The sequence below is a fragment of the Taudactylus pleione genome, unplaced genomic scaffold (assembly GCF_031769625.1).
Source record: "Taudactylus pleione unplaced genomic scaffold, aTauple2 ptg000354l, whole genome shotgun sequence".
In the NCBI taxonomy this organism is placed as follows: Eukaryota; Metazoa; Chordata; class Amphibia; order Anura; family Myobatrachidae; genus Taudactylus; species Taudactylus pleione.
The window spans coordinates 1,210,878-1,236,984 of NW_028284755.1; the positions used below are offsets into that span (position 1 = coordinate 1,210,878).

The 26,107-nt window shown below is 46.3% G+C and overlaps 1 pseudogene across 1 annotated transcript in view; it reads right to left on the reverse strand.

Annotated features, from left to right (window-relative positions):
• Positions 1 to 9,911: 9,911 nt before the first annotated feature.
• The window catches only part of LOC148508585 (interferon-induced protein with tetratricopeptide repeats 5 pseudogene), a 28,239-nt pseudogene continuing 12,043 nt past the window's right edge, over positions 9,912 to 26,107 (reverse strand). The window contains exon 2 of the transcript XR_015869576.1: positions 9,912 to 12,807. The product of XR_015869576.1 is annotated as an interferon-induced protein with tetratricopeptide repeats 5 pseudogene (transcript). The remainder of the gene's footprint in view (positions 12,808 to 26,107) is intronic.

Consider the following 26,107-nt stretch of genomic DNA (forward strand, 5'->3'; position numbering starts at 1 on the left):
CAGGAAGAGAACATTCCCTTCCTGCTTATCTACCCTGAGGGCGCACATAATGCTATGGTGTTATGTGTTAAGGTGGGTACACACACACCTAGCAGATATATCTGCAGATCGATATCTGTAGATGATGGTCGTTCATATACACTGAGTGACCATCATCTTCCAGACAGCAGCGGGTCTTGCTGGCCAGGGGGGCGGGCCGGGGGCGCATCCAACCCCCTCCCCGCAGCTGTCGCTACATGTGTCAGTGTGTACCCAGCTTTAAAGAGAAGCTTCACTTCTCTCATTTTATTAAATACAGTTTGTGTGAAGCCCCCATTAAAACCTATAGGGGTTGCAGCACTGTTATTAGAGAAAACAACAGAAGGAGAAATCAGTGATTTTGACGCACTTTTCTTTTTTCTATGTAGTGACAAACAAAATGAAAGTCTTTATCCAGCAAAAATGGCAGAGAAGAGATTATTGTTTTTGTTTACTAAATAGAGCCCTTAGTATCTATAACCTACATATCAGACTTCAACTCTGTACTACCTCATACAGAACACAGCTTAGCGGCAAATTTATATCCATATCTCTCGCCACCCCTTGCACTCCCATATCTGGTCCCAAGACAAGAATCGTCCCCTTATGGGCGCCTGAAGCTCCTTTACCCTCCCATTACCACTGTGTGCATGTGTTCATTATATATATATATATATATATACATACATACTGTAGATATACATAGATGAAGAAGTCTGGTGACTTTTGCGCAAGCAACGAAACGCGTTGAGGAAACCAGTGACCTCCGGTATCTATAACCAGACACCACGATCAGATAAGCCTATTGAAAAATCTTTTAATGTAATTGTCTATTTTTATGTGTTTTTGTTTGCATTGTGATTAAATACATGATTTACTACACTATGAGAGTGTTCCTTCCCCCCCTTCCTGTTTTTACTTGTACATTTGGAGCTTAACATCATATACAGAAGGTCGGGGTGATTGAGTGTTCACTGACACAGAACCAGGAAAAGATATTATGCCCAGTGCTTACTGAATTGGGATAACACAGTACATATATAGTGTGTGATGCATACTACTAACTACTACACTATAAAGGCGCTTGTTCTCACCCTTTCGTGTTTCATAAATTTGGGACCCCACAACAAATGGTTCATTTGGAGAACATATAGCTGCCACTGAAGGAACAGGACTATAGTGTACAGATCTCCACAGGGTGTAGCGCTGTTTCAGTACCTTATGTATCCAGGGGCGTTTCTAGAGAGGAGGGGGCCTGTGTCCAGTCTCCGACACGGGCACCCTCCTCTCCGCCTGGCAGCTGGCAGCGCACTGAGCTGTGCGCGGCCAGCGCTGGAGTTATAGACTCTGGGTACTAGAGTGTGCCTAGAGTCTATAATGAATGCACTGATCACCGGGAAAATGGCCGCGGCGGGCATTTCTACTGTACTGTGCATGCGCAAACTACGGGAAAATGGCCGCCACGGCCATTTTCCAGTCGTTTTACAGCGCTGGACCCCCGCGCCGACGTGGGACTCCAGAGAGGTAAGTAATATTATTTGTGCAGTGTGTGCGGTGCGGGGCGCCCCTGGACCCAGCGGCCCATGTTCCCTGCATACCCTGCACCCATTATAGATATGCCCCTGTCTGTATCATATGTACATAGATATACAAATCATACATGCCGACTTTCTGGCAGCCACTTCTGGGAGGGGGCTGCCAGTTCGGTGCAGCAGGGAGGGTAGTGGCAGCTGAAATGGGCAGAGCAGGGGCGTGTCTGCACATTTGCGTCATCGCTGCCCCACCCCCCCAGCTTTATAATGACGATATTACCGGCATTACAAAGCTGGGGTGGGGCTACGATGACGCGATTCAGCACGAATTGCATCATCGCCCCCCCCCCCCGAACCGCCCACTTTCACATGCAGTTGCGGGGTGTCGGCGGACGATGCGGGGGACTTGTCTCCTCTGGCGGGGAGTCGGGACCAGCACCCGATTTTCGGGAGGCTCTCGACAGTCCCGGGAGAGTAGGCAAGTATGATACAAATATATATAGAATTAGGAAAAGGGGCACTATCAATGTTACTAAAACAAACACTGTCTGTCCTAGATGTCATTTTCACTTGCCCCGATAAACAATTTCTGGGATAGACAGTGGAGATGCAAAGCAAAGCTGCAGGCACATAGCTGGCTTGTCTGTGTGCCCGGTGGGCGACGGTGGCAGCAGTCAGTTCTACTTCAGTTCCTGGCCTCCCTGCTCCTCTGTGGATGAATCATATTGCAGCAGGAGACCAGGGATACAGGGAGGAGGGCCGGCGCAGCCGCTCAGCATCAAGCAAAATGACGTCATGAAGCGATATGCCCTTTGTGGGGGGTGGGGGTAATAATTTCACAGAAACTAGCTGGGTGGCCAGCGGGGCAGTCAAGTTATTATTTACTATTAGCCATGGCAGATGTAATTTGTGCCCCAGAGCCCTTGGGGCCCCTCAGAACCTCGGGGCCCGGCACAGGTGTACCCCTTGTACCCCTGTCTCCGGGCCTGCATGCAGCGACTGTAGACCTTTTTATTCACTCTGCACATTAATGTAATGTTTGGTTCGATTTATCACATATTCTGTATCTCTGTAAGAAACATGTTAACTTATATTGATGCTAATTTCTCATGTTGGTTAATTGGCCTAAATGGTCTTGTCTCCATAATAACATGTTATTGATATTTAGCAACTTATCTGTTGTCAGTGGTGCCATGAGGGTGTGGGGGGTAATGTAGGTACTAATTACCATGCTCGAGCCAATGGTGGTTCTAGGCATGGGCTAGCAAGACCGTCACCTGGAGTGCAGCCCTGCCTCACTTACATCGCATGGCCAAAAACCCAGCCCTCCACCCTCCCGCTGGTATGACTGGGTAAACGCTCGGGGGGGGGGAAGGGGTGCGGCAGTGTAGAACGGGGTGGCGCTGGGCACATAGAAGCCTAGCGCCGGCCATGGCTCAAGCCTCTTGGAGGGCCCAGGCCAGCTGCACATAGTATTTACCATGTTTTTTCTAAAGGGGACATTGCCATGCTACACCACCTTCAGTAACCAGGCCCCATGACTGATCTCAAAGGCCCTGTCTGTTACAATATAAGCTCCTTTATGTTCCTGTCCTCTCCCTTTTTCCTCCCCTCCTAAAATCAGCTTTTAGCTTTTCACCATTTATAACTAATGTACAAACATATTACTGTTTATTTTTATAATGTTGCAAAAAACCTTCAATTAAATTTACTTAATAAAGAGTGTTGAAGTTAAGTTCAGAGGACCTTAGGTGTAGTAGTTTGGGAATATAGAAACATGTTATTTCCAGAGACGAATTGTAATCATATTGAATACCTTATTGATTAATTGTAACATAATACATTGCTAGTGAAGTAATTGTACCAATAGCACAATTATTATCAAAACATATGCAAATAATTATAACAAATATGTATTATATATGCTTTGAAATGTTGTCAACCTTAACAAGACAGTAAAACACGCATATAGGCGCTGATTCTGAGTTGCAAGCATTCAGCAGCTATTACTGTACATTTGCATTGTGTGCACAAAACTAAGGGCCTGATTTAGCAATAATCGCAACTGCGATTACGCGTGCAATCGGCCACTTGTTGTGTTCTGCGCATGCGTACGCTGTGTTCTGCGCATGCGTGTGAACTAGCCACTGCGATTGGGACTATGCAGACCCATCGCAGAGTGATTGACAGGAAGTACCATTTGTGGGTGGTGACAGGGGGTGGTCGGCAAATTTTGTCGGTGTGCCAGTGCGTTTGAACGCCGTTGCAAGGGCATGCATAAATTATCCACTGCAATGCCATAGGCAGCTTGAGTACTCTTAGCGTGCAATGAAGTTAGCATATCCTGAGTAAGGTCAGAGCTTGTGCAAGTGTGCGTGAGGCTGCGATTGTACTCAATTGTACCGATGGCTTCATAGTTTTGCTAAACATTACGGATGTGTGTAAGGTAAGGTGGACGTCACTGTGTAGTGCTGCGACGGCATAGCGATCACAGTGGATTAGCATATCATCGCAGTCAGACTGTGTGTGTAATCGCAGCCGCAATCGCAGTTGCGAACCATAATGTATCAGGCCCTAAATGCAGATATTTTCCCATATGTATCTATGTGACCGCACTGGCTAGGGGCGAATTGGCCCTTACCTTTAGCTGGAAAAATCCAGGTGGGCTGATTGGTCTGTGGGGCCGCTTCTCAACTCTGGCCCCACCCCTCAAATCACATCGCCCGGCTGTTAAGTGTGAAGATAAAGTTTAACTTCACAGCCTGGGGAGGGGGCAGAGTGGAGAGGAGACAAACGGCTGGCTGCAGTGACTGGGAGACTCGGGATTCAGGAAGACCGGATTTTATTAAACCATCATGAGAGCCCCGGCCGGAGAGGCCACAGTGCAGTGGGGCTAGGCTGGCTGGCTGCCTGGGAGACTCAGACTACCATCGGCACCTGCAGCATGCAGGACTGTCAGGTGACAGGTCAGGCTGAAAGAGAGATGGAGACACGAGTCATGGAGAGATCTGAATCAGGGCAGATGTAAGGGGAAGGATTAATGATGATCTGAGAGGGGGGTTACTCTCTACTTTGGGGAGATGATCTGTCTGTGGAGGGAGGGAGCTAATTATTGCTATGGGGAGATGATGATGTCTGGAGCAGGGAGCCATTTTATGCTAAGGGGAGATGATCTGTCTGAGGGAGAGGGGGGATATGCTCAGGGCCGGCAACAGAAATCTTGGGGCCCGGTACGCTGATGTCTGTAGGGGTCCCCCTCCACCACCTTTGACTCCACTAACCTCGACCCCCGCAACCACATATCCCTCCCCTGCGTCTGCTGATAAATGAATATTAATATAGATGCACAAACTGTGAAGAGTGGTTTAGATGCCCAGGTGCCTTCCCGAGGGTTGGGTACGGAATGCCGGCACTCGTGATCTGGCGGTGAGAATCCCGATGCCGACTTCCCCATAAGGTAAGGATACCGACACCTGATGGTAGGTATCCTAACCTACCCTCTCTCCCTACCCCTCCCTCCCTCCCTGGTGCCTGAATCTAACCTCCCCCCCTAGTGCCTAAACCTAAACCCCCTTCCCCGCAACCTAACCCCCCCTTACTGCTTAACCGTAACCCTCCCCCTAGTGACTAACCTTAACGTTAATCCTCCCCCTAACCCGGCTACTTACCGGCGGTCAGGATTCTGGTGCCTAGAATCTGACAGGTGTCAGGATTCTGGAGCCCGTGTTCTAAGCGTCGGTATCCCATGTGCTGGGGTATTGAGAGCATCCCCTTTACGAAGATAGTAAACAAATGCAGAAAAGATGGACAGCACTCACGGGACTTTTACGAGAAAAAAATCACCACACTGTCACAGCATAAGTGTGTCCAATGTTGCGGTTCTTAAAGAAGGTTATTAAAACTGAAACATTGGACACACTTATGATGTGACAGTGTGGTGATTTTTTCTCATATAAGTCCATAGAGTGGTGCCCATCTTCTCTGCATTGTTATATGTGTGCGCATATGTATATATATATATATATATATATATATATATATATATTAAAAGACAGTGTGCATCGCTGACTAAATGAAGCAAAAGTCCACTTACCATAAAACTGTCTCGGAGGATGCCTGCAGTCTGTAGAGTGTATACTGGTGGGGCTGCTGCTGAAGCAGATTGCAGCCACTTCTCTTGCCTCCCTCTGCTCCTATTAGGTGGCCGCGGGCGGCAGCGACTGCAGGGAAGGAAGGAGGCAATGACAGAACGGCTGGCGCAAAGTCGCGCAGCATCATCAGGTCGGTCATTCCTAATATGGCACGTACTAAATGACAAGGGTAGCCGGGGAGGGTGCCACTCACCGGAGGGGAGGAGTTACCGGGCGGGAGGGTTACCCAGACCGGCAGCAGTGCCACTGTAACGCGATTTTGAACACTGGAACTTCGGGGCTCCTCTAAACCTTGGGGCCTGGGACAGGGATACCCTTAGTACCAAACTGTGGCCAGGCCTGGTTATGCTGTACTATTGTGATACCTCTTAAGTGTTCACTGTCTAATTCATAAACACTTAAGATACTTGTAATTGATATATAATATATATATATACAGTTAAAAAATATATAATTAATATATGTACACAATTTTTATAGTAAAATAACATTCTGTTTATTTCTATCCACAACCCCCCTCCCAGGGGAAAATTGCAACAGACTGACTTGTGGCCACGTAGCACGGACATCAGATGTTTAGCCGCAGTGTAGGGGAGTATTAGCACATAGAGGGCTAAGGGGATGCGGAGGCTGGAGCGGCACGTGCAGCCGGAGGGACGGAGCCTGGAACACGACAGCTGAGATATAAGGAGGACTCGCGGGAGCCATTGGGGGTTGTTGTCTGAGATAAGCAAGCAGTGAGGGAAGTACTATGCTTTCCGGAGGGACAGGGAGAGAGCTTTCTGAGGTGAAGAGAGCAGGACTCACCGGTGGCTGAGTGTGAGGATCCGCAGCCGTGAGGGGAGCACAGGGACTGGAGCTGACAGGAAGCTGCTGGGTCTATAGAGGGAAGTTGCATCCATGGAACCACCCCCGAGCCTTCCCCTTCCAATTAACTGACAGCCGGGGCCAAAGGGTTTTCGAGGACGGAGGCGCGGCTTCATTCAGGGCAGGACTGAGGCCGAGCAGTGAGTAACAACTCCAATCCCTTGCGATAAATAAATAAATTTATAGCCGCAACATCTGTAATACTGTACCTGTGAGGAGTCAGCTTGAATTTAAATATCAGCATACCGCAGTATACTGTAATCCTCCAGCTGATATAGACTTCAGTTTAATGTTGGATATGTTAGCAGAGGACAAGAGTGTAATATTCAGCAGTAAATTTCTTCACCTACTGAGTGTGACCCCCACATCAACGCAGATAATTTAGTAAAGACGCCACAGTATAGATCAGGGGTCTTCAACCTTGGCCCTCCAGCTGCTGTGGAACTACACATCCCAGCATGCACTGCCACCTTTTTGATATAACAGCATGCTAAAACTATGGCAGTGCATGCTGGTATGTGTAGTTCCACAGCAGCTGGAGGGCCAAGGTTGAAGACCCCTGGTATAGATTAATAAGAGAAGGAGAGTCAGGATAAGTAACAAGGAGGAAATGCATATTAATAATTATCTGACTAGGATACATATAATACGCTAGTGTTAACGTCCACTAGCTGCAAACATAATGCCAGGAAAGTAAAGAGGCAGGAGAAGATAGACTTGTTTTGCATTTCCAATAAACTTTAATTCAGTCTGCAGTATCACTAGGATTTTAACAGCTGTGACTACAGTAATTATCCCAGGCACTGTTTGCAAACACTAAAAACCACGAGACTCTCTTTTGCATGTAAAAGTAACTGAAGTTATATTTTGTTTTGTGCACAAAATTAAAAGAGAGTTAGGGGTGAATTTACTAAGCTGAGAGTTTTTAAAAGTTAGTTTTAGAAGAGATATTGCACATAGCAACCAATCAGATTCTAGCTATTATCTTCTAGAAGGTGCTAGTTAAATGTTAAGTAGAATCTGATTGGTTGCTATAGGCAACATCTCTTCTAAAACTCACTTCTAAAAACTCTCGCTTTAGTAAGTTTACACCTTATAGTGAATTTATTATTGACACTGCATATTGACGTTTTTCTGTTTGCATGTCTATGGTTTAACCCTTCTCTCAACAGTCGGATCCGAGGTTTCCGAGTTCCAGTTTTAATAAAATTTACAGATCCAAGTGTGATTTATTTGCTCAAAGTGTGTTGAACAAATCGTATTGTAACTGATGTATTGTAATACTTGTGTGAAAATTGCTTCTTGGTTCAACAAATATTGTTGAATAAATTACCCAATTGTTAAATGTATTGCCTATATCTATCTCATAACATTTCAGAAGATTTAAAAACGATCCAGAAGCAGTTTTACTTGGTAAGTAACTATTCCATTACACCAAATCTAGAACTGTCCATATAGTGGGTGTTAAACTAGAGGGAGATGATAATCTGTTTGGTGGGGGGTTATACTGTGCTAAGGGGAGATGATCTTACTGAGGGGGGCTCTTCTGTGCTTGGAGGAGATGATCTGTCTGAGGGGGAGGGGGGTCTGCTGTACTAGGGGGAGATGATAATCTGTCTGTTGGGGGTATACTGTGATAAAGAGAGATGATCTGTCTGAGGTGGGCTATTTTATGCTAGGGAGAGTTGATGGTCTGTCTAAGGGGGAGGGGGATCTGCTGTACTAGGGGGACATTATGATCTGTCTGTGTGGGGGAGGGGGGCTATTCTATGCTAAGGGAAGATTATCTGTTCGTGGGGGAGGGGGCTATTCTGTGCTAAGGGGAGATGTTGATCTGTGGGGGAGGGGACTATTCTGTGCTAAGGGGAAATTATGTCTGTGGGGGAGAGGGCTATTCTGTGCTAAGGGGAGATGATGATCTGTCTGTGGGGGAGGGGGCTAAGATGTGCTAGGGCAGGAGGATGGTGCTGGGGAGATGCAGGATAATTGTGCTGGGAAGACACAGGATGATGGTGCTGGGTAGATTTAGGATGATGGCATTGGGGAGACACAGAAGGATGGTGCTAGAGAGAGGTAGGGGTGTGGCATTGGAGAGACACATAGGGGATGGATGGACTGGAGACACACCAAGGCGATGGTGCTGGAGACTTGTAGGACCACTGGTACTTTTAGAAGAAAAGACTGGGGGTCAGTAATCTTCACTAAGACAACAATTTTAATTAAACCATATTACTGATGCAAATGGTACCAAATGAGTAAATATATTTTATTAATATAAAACTGTTTGACATGTGAAACTCTCATTTTGTCCTTCCCAATGTTACTATCTGGTTAAACATATGTTGCATGATAATGACATTGGCTTCATTATGACACAAACAGGTGGCTTCCAGACCATGTGATCTCCTGCATGAATAGTGAATACCAACTCAAGACACTAACTGTCCAGGGAGGATCAATTTCTTTAGAGGCTCCCTCATCGCAGAGAAATCATATACAGTAGGTAAGAAAATATTAATTCACATGCTTGCTGTTCTTATTCACCGAAGAGAGGGACTGTGAGCATGGCTACCAGCTCCTGGAGCGGTGAGCATGCCACCAGTATGACAAATCATGGGGAATGGTTTGCAGGCATGGCATTTCACATTAAGCCACACCCCATGCCAGGAGGCCATGCCCACTTTTTCAGGTGTGCACCATTGGCTCGCGCACATAGGGCCGCTTTCAGAGTTTTCATTGTCATTGTAAGCACAAGCTTCACTAGCCCTATCCATTGTGCAAGAGATGCATTTGAAATCAGACAGCTGACAGCTTATGCACAACTCTGCACAATCCCAATGACACGCTGTCATTAAACTTATTCTACGTGTTAATGCCTAGTTACAGTACAACCATTTAGTTACAAATGGAGATGCCACTGAGGTGTATACAACTCAGAATTATCTGTTGGTGTACACATAAGATATGTTTAGTATCCTGGCTGTTAGGGTAGGGGGAGGGGTTAGGATGCCTACTGACAGTTGTTGGTATCCTAACCCTGTCAAGATGCCAGCGTCGGGATTTTGACCACCGGGATCCTGGGCACTGGCATTCCGTACCTATCCCGTGCACATAGCTATGGATAATGCGAAATGATGCAAAATCCATCTACTAAATGGATTTACATGCAACTCATGCAGATTGTCTGGGCCTTTCTCTAGAATGTCTTCTACATTTATTTCTTCCAGCTCCAGACTTTCAACCTATAATGCAGCTGGTGATGCTGAGATGTCAATAAACAGAAAGGAGCAAATCAGTTTCAAAATATTAGCTGCACTTTAATTTGTTATTAATAAATCCTTCATATAGTACATTGTAGTATATGGGCACTCAGTGTGCTGGACCTCTGTGAGGGCAATTTATTTTTACCAAGAATGTCCTTTAATTATAGTATACACACAAATAGTTACATATTGCTACATGGTAAGACCTTCTTTACATATACAGAGGATGATGTAGAGCCAGGAGCTAATCCAGGTGCTGGGTGCATCATTTGCACATGGAAAACTATTCTATGTTGCAGAGTGGAAAATGTAGAATACATAACCTGACTTATAGTTGTGAGAGGGAAAGTAGCCTAGCCCTGCTCTAAATGCAGTACAAAAATGGAGCCGGCTGGTATGTGTGCTAGCATGCAAATGATGCTGTATTTGCCCCATACCTCCCTACAGTCTCAGAATGTCCAGGGGACTCACAAATATGGCATCGTAGATCACATCCTGCCCACTTCCTAGTGAAATGGGTATAACTGGGTTTGCAATGATGTAATTCTTAAAGAGTCTCACACAAAACGCCCAGCCCCGACCCCCACAGCGATCACATGTATCTACCCCCTATGATGTCTCATGAGTGGTAAGTATGATTTGCCCTGTTTCCAAGTGTATGCATTTCCACCCCTTGCAGTACAACGTGGTGTGATAGACGGCAGATTATGCAATAAGGTAATATTTAGAGATGTGAGGTTTGGTTGTGACTTGGTTCTTTTTGCCATATAAGCACAAGTTCATATTAGTTCAGATTTATCTTATTGGTCTTATTGGTTATCCAAAACACGTGAGAGCTGGATAATCAATTTGATGCCGATTTTACAATCTGATAGATAATAAAGTGCTATAAACAGTGTGCTGTTCAAAATAGAGTATGCAACTGGAAATTGCACAAAAGGAGTATTCAGCTACTACCCCAAGAGACACGCTTGTTGTTTCAGAATAAGGACACCTGACATCATTGGGACGAGTATTTTATAGGAATATAGAATTACTCATCTGGGTTTTGGTATACATGTTTAGATAGGAAACGCTTATTGATTTTAAGATCTTAACATAACCGAGTAAACCCGAACCACTCACCTCTAGTAAAATTTGTACCTACCTCTAAATCAGCATGAAATGTTATTTATACATATACTGTTGCACCTCATATCGAGTCAGGAATAAATTGAGGTGCAGTGTGCAATTTCACACCTTGGCAAACTATGTTGGATTAAAATCTGTAAATAGAGTCAGGATTGGGTGGTGGTTACATTCTAAATGAGATCTCATATGTAGCGTATATGAAAATTGCCCAGTAAATATGTGTTGCATGCAAGGAGCATTTTTCATGCATGCAAGAAGATTACATGTTTATCCCCTGAATTGCAACGTGGTTTCCCCTTTAGTGAATTTAGGCTCTGTATCTGGCTATGCTTCTGACTCTATATGATTCCCATAATACTCTTCTTATAATCAAATCTATTAGTTTTTTATATCATCAACTTCAGCTCACAGAGATCGCTCAGATATTCCTCATTGTAAGGATCATATTTTAAGGCTTTTTCATAGCACTCAATTGCATCTGAGGTTTTCCCATTAGCTTTATAGACAAATCCAAGCAAACCGAACCCCAGAGGATCTGTGTGCCACCCCCGAATCTTCCTTTCTGCTAATTTTTTTAAAGCCCTCTCACAGTTATCTCGGTCTCGGCTTGGCTCGGTTATCTGGAGGCCCATTTTATAATGTTTTATAGCATCACTTTCAGATTTCTTGTTATATTCCTCAAAACGTCCATAATTGAAGTGAATCGCCTGTTTGTCTTCATCTATAAGATCGGAGAATGGCAAAACTTTTTTAAATGTATCTTCTGCTTTCTTATATTCATTTGCTTCCTTGTACATATTTGCTAGGTCTATGTATGCATATACAAATGTTTTCTTGTATTCCAGCGTTTTTTCCAAGTGAAATATGGCTTTTTGGATGAATTCATCAAATTCTCCTGTGTTCCTTTGTCTACTTTGGTTGTTCATCTTGCCAAATATCTTCTTTTTATCATTTAACTTCTGTTTGTAACATAGTCCTATTTGGTGATGTAGAAATCCAGAGGAAGGTATAAGATCTAGTGCACTATTTAGGACTCGCAGCGCTTCATCTACCAGTCCAGCTCGTCTGTAAAACTTTGCCACATAGCGAAGTAGATATGGAAGATTTGGAGCTTGTTCTAGAGCTTCTTCAACATATTTTATTCCCTCAGCATCTTTGTTTAGGTCTTGTAGCTTCAGTGCAAGAAGTGCCTTCACCACAGCATCCTCTGGATTTAGTGCTACAGCACGTTTCAACAGCGGTAATGATCTGCATTCTGAAGCAGTACATTTTCTGCCATTAAATCCTTCCAATCGATAAATCACTGTTGCGTGGCCAGTGTTCCACTCAGGATCTTCTGGGTCTAGCTCAAGAGCCTTCTCAAAACATTCTTTAGCTTTTTCATAATATTGCCCACAAAATTTTAGCAATGACCAACCTTGTTCCCCATAAATCTCAGCTATGTCTTTACTATCATTCAGGGAAAGTTTTAATTCTGTAATAATTTGGTCTGTCTTATCTATGTACTTCTCAGAATCTTCATATCGCTTTAAGTAGTAGAACACCCAGGCATAGTCCCCAAATGTCACCAGATACTTTCTGTCTGTCCCATCTGGATTGTTCTCTTTAATCTTTCCTTCCGCTTCCTCTAGATTGGCAATGGCTTTTGTGTAGTCGCCTTTAAGGTGCATTATGTAGGCCAGTAGATTGTACACCATGTATTTGTTTTTGGTGACCAAAAATGTCAACTGGTTGTGCAGTCTTTCTTCTATTTCATCAATATCAGCGTCCTTTTCCAGAAGCCTCCAAGTGAAATGGCATTTTAGCTGCAGCAGGCGAGATTTCAAGGCAATCACTAGAGAATCGCTATAGTAAGCAAACAAGAGAAGTGGTTAGTATTGTTAGATTGGTAAATACACACATGCTGCAAATATGAGTTTGGTACACAACATTTGCAGATTATTTAATACTGTAATTCATTCTCCATACGTCAAGACAATAATTTAGCACTCCACATAGTGTATATAGCAGATGGAGTTTAAGTCCCAAGGCTCAGAGCTTTGCAAAAGTTTCAAATTGCATTTATGTTTTGCAGGAAAGGCTATACAACAAAAGTGGCTACAGTATCACCATGTAGAAGTGCATAAAGGGGGAAGGGGTGAACTTGTTGCATGTAAATTACCCACTGCAACTATATTGGTAAGTGACTACCTGCCATGCCATCTCTGAACACTGGACTTTGAAAAACTGAACAGTCGACATTGTGAAAGGATGACGACTGTTCTAAAGTAAAATCAGTCAGTATCCGCTAAGTTTCTCCCTCAGAGGGGGTGACACCAAAATGCTGACTCCTCCTCAGTGACAGAATCCGGATGCTGCAGTGTGACATTCTCCTGCAACACTCAGCTCCTGTCACAGAGGAGGAGCCAACAGTGCAGGCACAAGCCTCTGGGGGCAGCCCAGAGTGCACACCAGGTATCACCAGACAGGGATGCCTCTGGCTGCCATTCACTCTTGTATGCTTGCGGTCATTGAGGATTCACCCACCAGGAATTGCTGAGTCAGCAATGGATTACCAGGGAGGAACAAGCAGGAATTGGCATCTAAAGTTCAGTAGGTAACAGCCTTGTCAGCAGGATATATATGCAGATGAATAAGTTCAAGGTTTATTTAGCCTTATACCAAAGCAGTGGTTCTCAAACTCGGTCCCCAGGACCCCACACAGTTCACGTTTTCCAGTTCATCCAGCAGGTGCACAGGTGTATTCATTACTCACTGACACATTTTAGAAGATCCACAGGTGGAACTAATTATTTCACTAGCGATTATGTGAGGAGACCTGGAAAACATGCACTATTTGGGATCCTGAGGACCGAGTTTGAGAACCTGTGTACTAAAGTGATTAGGAGGAATCAATTGAGAACTCAGGCTGCAGCCACTTGCTTGAAGAACAGTTGTACTTCAAACGAGTGGCTGCTTGACCTCTGACCGGGACACTGTAATTGCTATTGAGAAGATATTGTCCTATTTGATAAGAAAAGTTTAGACTAGCCAAATTGGTATGCTTTCGGCTTCCCGGCGGTCAGGATGCGGATGCTTACATTACCGGTGCCAGAATACCGATGCCAAAGGTAAGTAATGGGGTTGGGGGAAGGGTTAGGTGTTAGGGTTAGGCATTAGTGGGAGGGTTAGGGTTAAGCACTAAGGGGGGAGGGTTAGGTTTAGGGTGCGGGGAGGGGATGGGGTGGTTAGGTTCAGGCACTAGGGGGAAGGTTAGGGTAGGGGGAGGGGGATGGTTAGCATACTGACCAACAAGTGTCGGGATCCCGTGTCATAACGCCACACAATAGTACCCCCAATTCAATTTACCCCACACAGTAGTGCCCCAGACTCACATTACACCACATAGAAGTGTCTCATTCACATTACACCACACAGTAGTACCCCTTATGCACTTTATGCCACACAGTAGTACCCCATATGCACTTTATGCCACACAGTAGTACACCATATACCCGAGTAGCAGGTTTTGCAGGAGATGACTCACCCGAGATTGCAGTGTCTTCTCTCTGCAAAACTCTCCCGAGCAAGCAGCCTGCACATATCAGTGAGATATTTGTAAGCTGCTTGTGTTCTAGCCTGTAAAAAAACTTGCCAGCCCGTCCTGGTTCTTAAAATTACGGGAAACAAAATGAGTAGGGTTCCACCGCAATTTAAGAACTAGCACCAGGCAGCAGGGCCAGACCTGGTTTTAAATATTGGGTGCAAAAAATTTGTGTGAGGTCACCCCTATATTTAAAACCAGCTCTGGACCCTTTCTAGTGGGGGACTGATGCCACAGCCAGGGGAGCCCTTTCACCAGGCCCCCCAGCCGCTGCATCAGTCCTGGCCGCTAGTCAGCCCAGGCCAGGGATCCCTGGGGAGTTGGGGACCCCCCCAATAAAGGGGTCACCCTCTCCAGGGCACCCCTGACCTGGGCTGATAGCCCGGGGCTATCCCTGCCACCTCTGGGCGGTGGGTGGCGGGTTGACAGTGTCGAAGTCAAATAATTGAGTATGATCGTTTGCAATTATTATCTGACGATCTACCTGGGTGGTGGGTGGCGGGTGGCGGGTTGATAGTGTAGGTGTAGTGTTAAAAATAGACTGAACAACATTGTCTTTACAGTAGAACTGCAGGTCCCAGCAAGCCTCCCCCGCATGCTGGTACTTGGAGAACCAGCATGCGGGGCATTAAGGGCCCGCTGGTACGTGTAGTTCACCTGTAAAGAAATGTGTAAAAAAAGATATGGGACCTCATTCAGAGTCTCTCGCAAGCGGCCGCTCGCTCACATCCAGCGTATGCAAATTTTTCAAAGTGACGCCATGGGAAGCGATTGCTCGCCAAAGCATAAGCACACCCACTTTGGCTGTGCGAGCGATCGCTCTGTGTATGCTGACACTCATTAGCCTATGTTGAGACGCCCACTTGCGCATGTCACCTCCAGGAAGTGTATTAAAACATTGGTACATCGAGCACCATCGGTAGCGATCGCAGCGCTTGTAGTTGCCTTACCCTGCCAAAAGCACTGCGAGGACTTCAGTGTAAAAAACAACCAGGTGACGTGTACTATGACGCTGCCTGTTAATTATGCACGCCTTAAAAACGGCGTTGAAACACTCAGGCACGCCTGCTTTTGCAACTCCACTCCCCCGTTATTAGTGTCCTGCCCCTGTTACCACCCACAAACGGCCTCTCCTGTCACTCATTTCACTGGGCTGTCTTTGCTGGGCGAGAGAGCGGGCTGTGCTCGCACAGAGTAGTTCGCGCACGTGCAGAACGTAGCATGCGCATGCACGTTTGCAAACCATCGGGCCGCTTGCGAGCGCACAGCGCTTGCGAGAGACTGAATGAGGTCCATGGTGTATGGATGTAATAAATCTTTATATTCACGGTGTGTGTCTTTTTTTTGCACATTTCTTTACAGTGAACTAGATGGACCAGCAGACCCTTAATGCCCTGCATTGTGGTTCTCCAAGTACCAGCATGCTGGGGAGGCTTGCTGAGACCTGTAGTTCCTCTGTAAAGACAATGTGAATTATTCTTATTTTTACACACTACACCTACACTATCAACCTGCCACCCACCGCCCAGGGGTGGCGAGGATAGCCCCAGGCTATCAGCCTAGGACAAGCGTGCCCTGGAGAGGGGGACCCCTTTATTGGGGGGGGTTCCCAACTCCCCAGGGATCCCTGGCCTGGGCTGACTAGCGGTCAGGGCTGATGCTGCGGCTGGGGGGCCTGGTGAAAGGGCACTCCTGGCTGTGGCATCAGTCCCGCGCTAGAAAGGGTCTGGAGCTGGTTTTAAATATAGGGGTAACCTCACACCAATTTTTTTTATCCCTATATTTAAAACCAGCTCTGTCCCTGCTGCCTGGTGCTGGTTCTTAAATTACAGTGGAACCCTACACATTTTTTTCCCTGTAAATTTTAAGAACCAGGACTGGCTGTCATTTTTTTTTTTACTTTTAACCTTTTTTCTAAAATTTACAGGCAGAAACATACATGGGTCACAATGATCTGTGTATGTTTCTGACAAACTCTCAGATCACAGGCAGGTAAATTTATTTCACAAGTTTTTACAGGAGAGTTTTTCCATCTCATGAGAGTTCAGAAACTCTCTGCTTGGTAAATTCCAGAATCCTATCTTCACCAGTGAAAAGGTTCTCGAGTTTTGCCGATGGTTAATTGAAGAGAGTTTGCTAACTCTCCAGTATTTTCCCGTAGCAAAGGAGATTTCTCTCCCGAGTTTGACTTTAGTAAATTTGAGAGTGGTAAAAAATGCCCAAACTCTCAGCTTAGAAAATTTACCCCTTATAGTGAAATTATATATTTTTTTAGATCAATGTGGGCTATATACTATATGTATCTATACATATATATCAATATATGCACAATTAAAGATATGTATATATACTGTAGATATATGTATATATATACTGTATATATATATAACAAAACTATATAAAATTAATAAAAGGGGCACTTTGTTAATATCAATCTGAAATAAAATAAATCACTGTCTCTCATGGATGTCACTTACCCCCACAAACATCCACTGGGGCAGACAGTGGAGGTGCAGAGCTGCAGGCACAGCTTGAACTAGTGTGCTGGACTGTCTGTGTGCTCAGTGTGGCGGCCGGTTCCATGTCCTGGACGTCTATACATTTCCGACATCATAGCAGCAGGCCAAGGACACAGAGGGCCGGCGCACAGTCACGTAATGACGCAATGTGCCTGCAGCGCGGTCACACAAAGTACAGGTGACGGGGCCACCGGGGATACCAACCTTGGGGAGAGCCAGGGGTAATACGTGCCAGGCGGGCGGCGGCGGGGGGGAATTTATTATTTACTGTTAGCCGCGGACCCACGGCAGATGCTCTTGGTGCCCCTAAGCCCTCGAAGCCCCTCAGGACATCGGGGCCCGGCACAGGTGTACCTCTTGTACCCCCCTGTCACCGGGCCTGTATATACAGTATATATATATCATAATCCAAGATCTGATGACACTAACAGCAACATATATTCCATACTTGCCGACATTTGCCTTCTCCTCCCCAGGGGAGCCCCGGGGAGGAGTAGCAGGTGGGAGGTGTTGGGGGCGGGGCTGGATGGGTCGCATTATTAAGCCCCGCCCCCACACTGTAATTTGCCATGAATGCTGCATATTTAAATAAAGGAGCATGGCCAAATGAGACGATTCTCATAGAATCGCGCCATTAGGTCACGCCCCCTAATCGCGGACCTGCTGGTCCGCAAGAAAATTCTCCTTATTCTGCCCACAGTAACAACAGTAAAATATAAGAACTATATTGATCAACACAGATGCCGGCGCCAATGGCTGCATGTTTGTTTTAATTAGCAGCCAATGAGAGTCAGAAAGACTCTCATTGACTGCTGCTCCCACTGCCAGAGCCGGGCTGGAGCTCACTCATGAGCTCCATCTTCCGGCTTCCTCATGACGTCTCTCCCATAATGCAGAGTGGGCCGGCCCGGGAGGACGGAGGAGCGGATGGCGGGAGCAGGATTGTGGATTCAGGTAAGTGTTTTTTTTTACTTGTGTCTTTGGGGGGGAGTGGACTACTACTGGGTGCATTACATCAGGGGATCACTACTGGGGGCTGACCACTACTGAGGGCAATACTGGGGGGGACTACTACTGGGGGCACTGCATCGGGGGACCACTACTGGGGGCCCTACTGGGGGGGACTACTACTGGGGGCACACTACTGGGAGCACTGCATAGGGGGGTCTACCACTGGGGGCACTGAATCCGGGGACCACTACTGGGGGCACTATATAAAAGGGCACTACATAGGGGGTACCACTACTGGGGGCACTGCATAGGGGCGGCTACTACTGGGCGCACTATATCAGGGGCACTGCATAGGGGGGACTACTACTGGGGGCACTATATATAGGGCTTACTACTGGGGGCACAAGGGGCACTGCAAAGGGGGGACCACTACTGGGGGCACTGTACAAGGGGCACTTAATAGGGGGGATCACTAAAGGGGGCCTGCATAAGGATGCCCACTACTGGGGGCACTGTACAAGGAGCACTACTGGGGGCCTGTATAAGGGGGACCACTCCTTTGGCACTGCATAGGGGGGATCATTACTGGGGGCACTGAATAGGGAGGACCACTACAGGGGGCACTGTATAAGGGGCACTGCATAGGGGGGGATCACTACTGGGGGCCTGCATAATGGGGACCACTACTGGGGGCACTGTATAAGGGGAACTAATGGGGAGCTGCATAAGAGGGACCACTTCTGGGGGGTACTGTATAAGGGGCACTACTCGGGGCCTGCAGAAGGGGGACCACTATTGGGGGCACTGTATAAAGGGAACTAATGGGGGGCTGCATAAGGGGGACCACTACTGGGGGTACTGTATAAGGGGCACTACTGGAGGCCTGCATAAGAGGGACCACTACTGGGGGCATTGCATACTGGGGGTACTGTATAAGGGGCACTGCTGGGGCACTGCATAGGGGGACTGCATTAAGGTGACGAGAAAGGGGTGTGTGTCATGTTGACAAGCCCAATTTTTCAGTGACCATACACATATAGGGGGGGCTCCATTTTTAAATTTGCCCTGGCCTCCAAATACCCTAGTTACGCCACTGCACTGAACCTAAAAATTATAAAGTAGTGCAATATTGTTTGTGCAATCACCAATGTGCTTTAAAAAAAGTGGTTCTGTACCAATAGTTATATAAACTATAGCTTATCTGTTTGTCTTAAACGTAATTCCAGGAATCAGCAAACTGTAAGATCAGTCAAAACCTTCTTTTATTAATCACTCAGGATAAAAAGATAAAAATGTACATAGTATAATACCATTTAGGCAAACTTCTATGCCAATGATAATATATATAAGAAAGTACATATATTCTAAAAAATATTTAATGCGCTTATCTGATTGTATCAAGGATTTCTGCCAAACTGGCTTCATCAGGGCCCCTAGTGTCTGGTGCCAAGGTGGTGTCCCAAAGTGGGAAAATATGTTATTTCTTGTTTTTTAGCACCTGATTCTCTTGCTTCCTTTAGGTAAGTTTTGGGTTATAAACCTATAAGCCAGGATAACAGGCTAATTAGAGGATACAGCATTAAACAACAACTGATATTGGGGTAAATGTATTATAGTGGCACGCATCGTGCTGCTATTACACTACCGATGAAATAACATCTCATCTGCCAGAGTGAGAGAGTGAAAACTCCCTCCTCCGGTGATCCCTGCCTGAGCACACAGTGAATCAACCTAGTGCTGATGAGCTGAGTCTCCTTTCCCAGCCCGCTGCGATGGGCATGCACGGGATCTTACAAGCATCGCGAGATATTGCGTGCAGCCCGGAGCCGGGAGCCACCGCTGCAGGGACAGTAGCTCCAGCTGTCGGAACAGTCAGTGCCACTGACCATTCATACATTGCCCAGCATATCGGCACTGCTATCTAGCATTGCCAGCCTTTGACATTGCTAATAGTCACACAGGTAGATTTACTAAAGAGTGGGTTGTAAAATTCGCTGTCAGGAACCTTTGACCAATGGATTTAAAACAGCAATAGGAATAAATGCTAAACAAGACTGGTTTATAATTCATCGTTATTACTCTTTTAAATCTATTGGTCAAAGCCACCGATGATCGATAGCTTTGACAACATACTTCCTGATTCAAAGATGTACGCAATACCATTATTTACGCAGTTGAGTATTATCGGTAAACTATGCATGCCTCAAGGCACATTAACGCAGGGTTGCCTACCCTCCCGATTCGGGCGGGAGCCTCCCGATAAACGTGTGCAGAAGATCAGAAGATCAGAAGATCGATAATGAAATGATCTGCCTTTGATGCTGCATCTTATATGCAGGTGCTTGGATTTGCAAAGCCATAGATGGGCAGCTCAGTACATTCCTTGGAATCTGTAACATTTGCATATCTTTGCACAGAGGGCCTGATTCAGAGCCGGACGCTATTTGCCGACGGTCGTTCTGAAAAAAGGGCTGGATATTTAAATTGAGCGTTCGCTCTTTGCGGTCTGTGGACACCTCTATGTCTGAGCGAGCGTCCGAAAAATGCGCTCGCTATTTTGTAAAGACGCCCCTTTGCCATTCGCATCATACGTTATCTCCTGTATTTATTAGATTAATCGGGAACATCGAAAGGCATCTGAACTGCTCGCAGTGCTTGTGGTAGGATTTACTTCCCGCAATCACTGCGAGCAGTTCAGGCTAAAAGACAACCAATTGACGTGGTAGATGACACTGCTTTGTTAATTATGCATACCCATTAAACGCCGTTTTGACCGTTTGGCACGCCTGCGTTCGGATCTCCACTCCCCCGTTTTCAAGCACCTTCCCCTGTTATCACCCACAAACGGTACACTCTGTCAATCAAATTAGCAGCCCCTCGCTGTTTTACGAGCACACGATTTCTGACCGCAATGACTGGTTTGCGCATGTGCATTACGACCCCTACGAATGCGCAGTTGTGCGAACATCGCTCAGAGGGAACGAGCGGCCGCTTACGAGCGGCTCTGAATCAGGCCCTGAAGCTGAGTACAAGATTGCAGCTGCAAGGGCATTAGCGTACATCTTTAAAAAGGGATGCGGCCAATATCCAGACCGATGGGATTCCGGCGGTCAGAATGCCGATGCAGGAATCCTGACACTAGTCAGAATACCGGAGCTGGCATCCCGACTGCCAGGATCCCAAAGGTAAGTACTGGGGTTAGGGGGTGGGTTAGACACTGAGGGGGATGTATAGGGTGCACGGAGGTGGAGGTTAGGTGTAGGCACTAGTGGGGGTTAGGTTCAGGCACTGGGAAGGGAGGGTTAGGGTTTGGGTAGGGACAAAGTGTCGGTATTCTAACCCTGTCAGGATGCCGGTGTCTGGATTCTGACCGCTGGGATCCCGACCGCCGGCATCCCAAACGCCGATATGCCGAATATATTCCATTTAAAATATTTTGTTCTTAAGCTGTTTTTGAAAATAATGTACAGCATGTCTCCTTTATTCATCAAATATTTTTCATAATAAAATATTTGTTAGGTTAATAACCTTTCCTACAGCTCTGCTGAAACTCTGGAACAATCTCAAAACTGAATTTAGGGTCTGATTCAGAGCCGGACGCTATTTGCGCTCGCTCGTTCAGAAAAAAGGGGTGGCTATTCAAATGAACCGTTCGCTCTTTGCGGTCTGTTCACGCCTCTATGTCTGAACGAGCAAACAAAATTTGCGGTCGTATTTTTGAAAAAAACGCCCCCTGGCCGCTCGCATCATACGTCATGTCCGCTATTTATTAGATTAATCGAGTACATCGAACAGCGTATGAACTGCTCGCTATTCTTGTGGTTGGTTTTTCCTACCGCTATTTTGCGAGCAGTTCTGACTATAAAAAACCAAGTGACGTGGTCAATGACGCTGCTGTATTAATTATGCACACCCTTAAAATGCCCGTTTTGACCTTTAAGCACGCCTGCATTCTAAATTCCACTCCCCGTTTTCAAGCTCCTTCCCCTGTTACCACCCACATACGCCTCCTCCTGTCACTCAAAATAGCAGGCATTCGCTATTTAGCGAACAAACGATTTTCGGCCGCACTGACTGGTTCGCGCAAGCGTATTACAATCCGTACGCATGCGCAGATGTGCGAACATCGCTCGGAAGGCCTTAGGCCCTCATTCAGAGCCGCTCGCAAAAAGCGAGCGCTCGCTCTGAATGAGGGTGGCCGCTTTTGTTTTGAAAGCCAGCCTCCTGGCCGCTCACTAAGCTGTGGGTGACCATCGCGGCTTGCGAGGAGACCCTTGTGGTAGGGTCTCGTCTGCCGCAAGCCATAGTGAGCTTTCGGCTCTAATAGAGCCGGAAGCTCACTGCTGACATCTCTCGTGATGTCAGTAGGGCCGCCCCCAAACGGCAGGTGTTCCTTCGGGAACGCCTCCGTTTGGCCAGCCACGCCCCCTCCCCACCTACAAAACGGGGCGAGCTGTCGATCAACATCGACAGCCGCCCCGTTTGTAGCGAGCCCCGGAGTGAGAGAATTTCTCTCTCGCTCCGGGGCTTGCGCACGCGCAGTGCGCACGTGGCGCGTGCGCAGTGCCCCTCCATCGCCCCACTTGCGAGCGCATAGCACTTGTGAGCAGGTCTGAATGAGGGCCTTAGTGTGATATTTTTTTCCTTATTAATAAAACTGGTAAGGGAACTCTGGATCTCATTCAAACCCGCTTGCTAGATGCGATCTTTCGCTCCCAGCGTATGCAAATTCAGCTAAGTGACGGCATGGCAGGTGATCCCACGGCAAGGCATAAGCACGCCCACTATGTCTTGGCGTGCGTTCACTTTGTGTATGCAGACACCCACCAAACTGTCTTAAGACGCCCTCTAATGCACGTAATCTCCAGGAAGTGCATGCAAGCATCAGTACATCGGGTGCCAGCTCAGTCGTGCGCATGCGCGAGACCCGGATAACGACGGGCAAGCCGTCGCTCCGGGTCTCGCTACAAAGGGGGCGTGCTGTCAATGTTGAGTGACAGCACGCCCCCTTTGGTGGGCGGGCCAGGGGCGTGGCTGCCCAGGTGGAGGCGTTCCCATGGGAACGCCTACCGTCTAGGGCCGGCCCCACTGACATCACAAGTGATGTTAGTGGGAGTGCTTTTGGCTCTACCGCAAGGGTCTCGTCGCAAGCCCGATGGTCGCGATGGTCTTGAAGAGGAGATGGTGCTCTCAGCTTTGGGAGGCGGGACCAGACTGTAGCCATCACAGGAAAAGTCCCCAATTCGTGGGTCCGCAAGGAGAGGGCTGGGCTAAATAACGCGATTAGTGTCATTTAGCCCTGCCTCTCCCCACAGACCTGCAAATTTCCCATAAAATTTCACCATCGTGCCCACTTCAATAGGAAGAATGCAGGAGATCTGCCTACTCTTTCAGGGGTGTGGGGGGTTACCCGAAAAAATGGGAGCCTCCAGCAACTTTCGGGAGAGTAGGCAAGTATACAATAACTGTTCAAGGCTATTCTTTTACTGCATGCTGAATAATAATACTGTACAGTGAGTACAGAAAATTCCACTTTACAACCACACAGCTAGATAACTGCACACAATATGACTCTGAAGAATTAGTGCAAATGCTTTTTAAAAGTGTAATTAATCATAAAAGTTCTACATTGATTCCAGATCACTGTCATATATGTATTTTAAAAATACTGTAACTAAATAAATCATTATAAAATACTAAATAAAACAATTACTCGCAATGTGGTAATATCATAAAGGAACTGGTTATATTACTATACCTCATTCTGTCAGGGTCTGTGTCACCACACTCAGCACTGCAGTAAGATAACAGGCAACTTCTCAATGCTGTGGGAATGAGCTGCTTACTATGACACTGCTTTTATAGGCCCTCATTCAGACCCACTCGCAAGCGGGCGCACGTACGTTAGGCGTACGTACAAAAATATTTAAATTCAATGGCTCGCTCGTATTTTCGTTCGCATCTAAAATTCCTCCCTAAACTCTGACGACCCCTCCTCTAACTAACGAGCGTACGAAATAGCGAGCGTACATCCCCGAAATGGCTTGAAAGGAACGCACGCACAAGTATAAACAGGAAGTGGCCTTGTCAGATGTCGATTACCTGCTCCTTTATTCTGCCTACCTCCATCAATCGTATCATGCCAATCAATGTATCAATTAGCTTAATTGTTTGTTTTTTTTCAACACAATGCAAGAAACTTTACTCTTGTCCGTGTTTGTGTTTACCCGCAGAATACGTACGGATGAAACATTCGCTTTTATTGTTCAAAAAACATGTGAACCACAATTAAACAATTGTTCTATTGCTGTGGATCCCCGCATATTTCCCTGGGTTCATTTCTTTATTTAAATTTGCTTACGCATGTCACTGCATCAAGCCTATCATAACTCTCCAGAGATTTCTGGCCCTGTCGAACACATGACTCATACACTAACCAATAAAATTGCTCCTGTTAATTTCCAAAATACATTAGCCAATCAGTAAATTTTTACACACTTTATCAAAAATGATTTTTAAGAAAAACACCATTGCCATCATGAGAGCCTCCGCATTCACCAGGCGCGAGCTGCTGGTGCTTACGGAGGTCATGGATCGCCGGATCACCAGCCAACCTCAACCCATGACCAACCGGCAGAAGCGCTCCGCGTATGCGGAGGCACGGTCCCGCCTGCGGTCCTTCGGCTCACGCCGCAACATCGGGCAGCTGGAGCGCAGGTGGTCCGACCTGCAACGGCGAACGCCCCGCTTGCTGGCATGCTTTCACATGCAGATCGAGGAAAGTAAGTGTTATGTATTGTGGTTTTAATGTTTGTGTTTGTGGGGCAAACTGCGTGTGCATGTTTTCCTGTCTGTCCTATTTATTATTTGTACTCATATCTGCGTGTGCATGTTTTCCTGTCTGTCCTATTTATTATTTGTACTCCTATCTGCGTGTGCATGTTTTCCTGTCTGTCCTATTTATTATTTGTACTCATATCTGCGTGTGCATGTTTTCCTGTCTGTCCTATTTATTATTTGTACTCATATCTGCGTGTGCATGTTTTCCCTCTATTTCTGATTTATTCATTCTACTCCTATTTGGCTTATTTTTGGGGGGGTTTTTTTGTTTTTAGTTTTGGTCCCCGGATTTGTCCATAAACTAACCGCAATTTCTTTGACATATTTTAGGGGGACAGCCAAGACTCCGCCGTCACCGTCCGTCCAGACGGCGTTCCCGGCCACTATCCCCAACCCCCAGCCAACACTCCACCCCAAATCTTTCCCCTATTCCCCACTCCTCCCCATCCTTCCCAGACCCTCTCCCGGAAATGTCGGGCCTCCTTCCCCTCCGTCCCACTTCCCCCTCTCCTCCACCCACCCCTCTTCCAATTACCCCCTCCCCGGAGTCCATCATAACTCCTCCCCATTCTTTGGGGAATGACGGATCCTCCGAGGAGGATCATGGAGGCATTTCCGGAGCTCCCGTTTTGGCTCCCGGTATGTTTTTATTTTGTTTTTTTTTAAAGCACAAACTGTTTGTATGTAATCATGTGTCGTGCCTTTCTTCGTGTTTTTGTGGCTTGACTTTTGGTGATTTTGCAGTTTGCCTTTACCTCTTCCTGGTGATTTCAACATACACATATCACACCTGTGGGAATTTGTACATAGGCCTTGTATTTTTGGCAGCACCCCCTTTTTTTTTTTTTTTTTTTTTTTTTTAGGTTTAGGAGTGATTTCGTTGTGTTTTTGTTTTTTTAATGTGGATTCCCTATTGTTGTATTAACCCACACACTTTTCTCACCCACAGAGGAACAGAGGCGTCGGCAAGAGGTGGCGGATTGTGTTGGCCAGATGCGCCAACATGTAATTGGCATTCTTGTGGCCCTCGACCGGCTGTCTGGCCTCCTTCGCCAGTAGTTTTTTTATTTTTGTTCACTTTTCAAAATAAATTTTTTCAGACAAATATACGTTCTGGCTCATTTTTTAAATCCAAAAACAAGATAGTTTAGCATGACATAAGTAGACTGTTCCTGCAAGGATTTCCCTTTTTTAAAAGTTAGATTGTGTTTTGTCTTTGTATGTCAAACAGACACAAGAAACACATAACAGT